Source organism: Felis catus, chromosome A3, assembly GCF_018350175.1.
Source record: "Felis catus isolate Fca126 chromosome A3, F.catus_Fca126_mat1.0, whole genome shotgun sequence".
NCBI lineage: Eukaryota > Metazoa > Chordata > Mammalia > Carnivora > Felidae > Felis > Felis catus.
In genome coordinates, this window is record NC_058370.1 from 124849366 (window position 1) to 124852751 (window position 3386).

Genomic DNA, 3386 nt, shown 5'->3' on the forward strand with positions numbered 1-3386 from the left:
CTGGGAAGCATCATTTAAAAAAAAAAAAAGAAAGAAAAGAAATAGACAAGATTTTGGTTATAATTTATATTTAAAAAATACCCTTACATTTTAAAAAAACCAGCTAGAGCAGTGGGACAAGCTCCTTTTTTAACTTTTTTCCATTTTGATTTTATTGGGACTTAGCAGCTGATTTTTCACCGGGGCCTGAGCCAGGAAATTCTGGTTTAAAAGAAACTGCAACAAAGCAAACAAAAAACTCCAAAGATCTGTTTGAAAATGTGCCCATGGGTTGACGAAGTGAGTGGCATTTGGGGCTGAGACTCCATTCACTGCTTGGAAAACCTCCCTCTAGGAGTGGGTGGGGAGGTCAGGGCGAGGTGGAGAAGTGGGGAACCAAGTCAGCCTAGAGTTTGGGGGAAGATGAGAGGGCGTGGAGAAGGGGACTAGGGAGGGAAAAACATGGGGAAGAGGCAGGAGGCTGGAGGAATTTGGAATCACACAGCAAACAACAGCGTGCTATTAACTACTACCATATGTTGATCATGAATTTGCAACACATGCTGGCTTTTTTTTTCTTTTCCTTTGAAGCAAAGCCCTGTTATTATGGAGTCCAAATCTTTAAGAGCTGGAAAGGCAGAGGGTTTAGCAGTCCAGCCCGTGCAGGGATTTCCTCTGCAGGCCCCTTGTGAGGAGGGGATATCTTTACACAGATTTGTAAGCCTAAAACGGCAGGGCAGAGTCCATTCTGTAAGCAGAAAGAGATTTCCTCTGGGTGGGGTTAAAGGCTCCTGGGACCTATGTCATCTTGCCGGTCCTCAGACCAACAAGGAGTGAGCAGGTCAGACTTCACTGCAAAGCAAAAAGCACTGCTCGATGCTCCTTGGCCAACCAGCCTCATCCTGGCTCCCACAAGCCTTTCCAAGCTCCAGCTACAACTTCCCAGCCCCTGGCCTGCGCCTCCACCCTGCACACTCGCACCCTGTCCATGCCACTCTGGAGCACACTCTGGCCTCCATCCCTGCCCCTCCCCCTTGTCATCACTTCTACCCTAACGTGGCTACCCCTGCATCTACGGCCCTAGAGGGGAAAGGCTGGGACATATCTCTAATCCATGCAGCTGGGATCTGAAGCTGAAGTCAAGGCTTCTTCTGCATATACGGTAGAATTTCAAAAAACACAAAAGGCCATAGAGTGAAATGAAAACTAAGTCTCTTTCTCTTCCCTGTTCCCTGACCACACGGTGCCCTTCTTTAGAGGCCACCCCCTCCTTCCCAACACCAACGTCTTGCTTGTCCTTTAGGATATATACCAATAAATATATTGTGGGACATCCATACAATGGAATGGTACTCAGCAGCAAAAAGGAATGACCCACTGATTCAAGCAGCTACAAGGGTGAGCCATGTAAATATTATGCAGACAAAGCATGTGTAAATATTGTCTGATTCCATGTATATAAAATTCTAGAAAACACAAATTAATCTGTAGTGATGGAAAGCAAATTGGTGGTTGCCTGGGAACTGAGTTGGGGGAGCAAGGAAACATTTGGGGGTGATGAATATGTTCACTGTCTTGATTGTGATGACTGTTTCACAGATGTATACATGCATATGTCAAAACTCATCAGGTAGTACACTTTGAATATGTACAGTTACTGTATTTCTCTCTCTCTCTCTCTCTCTCTGTAGTGTTTCAATATAAAGCTATAAAATCTTATCTTGGATGTCAAAAGGTATATATTAATGCTTTCTTCTTTCTCGCATTTTTTCTAGAAAAATCTTAATCTTCCTCATGTAAATGAATGCTTCGGGGCGATTAGAGCACGTCACATATTCAGAAAAGCAACAGGGAAAAGCGCATTAATATTCTTCCAAACCATCACCCCAAATTTATGTGGTGAAATATAACATGTAGTCCCCACACAGCTCTCCTGCTTTGTCTCCCATCTCCCAAAGACCAGGTGAGCTACATCATACTCAACTGTCAGTTCCCCGGATACACCAGCTGTGGTCCCTGGGACCTGCAGAGTGGGCAAAGCTGGGCCAGCTGCAGAGTCTCCAGGGCAGGACCTCACTGCCAGCCTTAAGGGCAGAGCCTGAGGATGTCCAAGGGTGATGCCCTTCCTTGCTCTGGGCTGAGCTCTCCTTGCCCGGTTCCACGCTATGGGGAGAGAAAGGTGAGTCAACGCCACAGAACAGCCTGCAAGAGACCAGGGCACTCCTCCCTGCTTGGCAGCCTGTGTCGATGCCCTTCTGCCAGGCCCAGAGAGGTCCTCGGCAGCTGCCCCAGGATAGGACTGGACACTGGGCGAGCAATCAGAAGCTCCTTTTAGGAAGCAGCCGGTCCCTCTTATATGTCACCACAGGCCAGAAGCAAGAAGAATATAGCTGCCTGCTGAAGGTGAGATTTGAAGGATTCAGCACAAGCTAGCTGGTTTGGCTTCCCTTCGAGGCTGCACAGCAGAGGGCCAGGAGCCTTTTCAAAGTCTCATATTCACTGTGCTTCAGTGAGCCCTGAATACCCAAGGCCCGGGATGGTCTCAAGCAGAAGACTCCAGCAAACTTTGCTTGTCTTCTATGTAATTTTCACTGGCATCCATTGTTGCTGCAAGGGACCCCACCCCCACCCCCAACCCTGCCATTCCCCAGCCTGGCCCAGTCTTGTTTTCCCAACCCAATAGAAGGATCTTCTGGCCTCAAAATGTTTCTCTTGGACTTCAGAGGGCAATATTCTCAATTTTATGAACCGTACGAAAAAGATCAACACATCCTGCCCGTCCCCTGCTCATCCAGGGACGATGTTAATGGAATCTGCATTGTTTATTACTTTTAAAAATTATAGTCCAGGTGTATGGCAAGTTCATATTCGCAGGATAAAGAGAGAGATGCCTAAAAGCTCAGATACTGAAAACAAAAAGGCAAAGGACTCTAGGTTCTTTGGTTTCACTTGCCTAAGACTCACAATTCTGTAGACTCTCCTAATTTACAGGATTACTGTAGCTCACAGGCACAGGATCCTTGTATTCCCTGGAGACTCGCATGCTTGGTTATGCTCAGCTATTTGTCTTTATTTTGGATGTTTCAGAATAGCTGTAAAATTGAATGGTGAAGTTGGTGGAGTATTCTATTCTCAGGAAGACGTATTTAGAAGATTCTGCCATTAATAACAACATTAGGTAAACAACATGTACAAAGAATCCCATGATCAAGTACATATGAGGCATCAAAGGCATCATTTTATCTTGGCCAGAACGTACCTGCGAGTAGGGGCAAATGTATTCTGCACAGGTAAGAGCTGTTTGATATGCATTGTCAAAGTTATGAGGGCTTGTACGAGAGAAACAGAGGGACCGGATTCATATTTTTCAGAAATAATCTAGAGACTACAGACCAGACCAGAGGTGA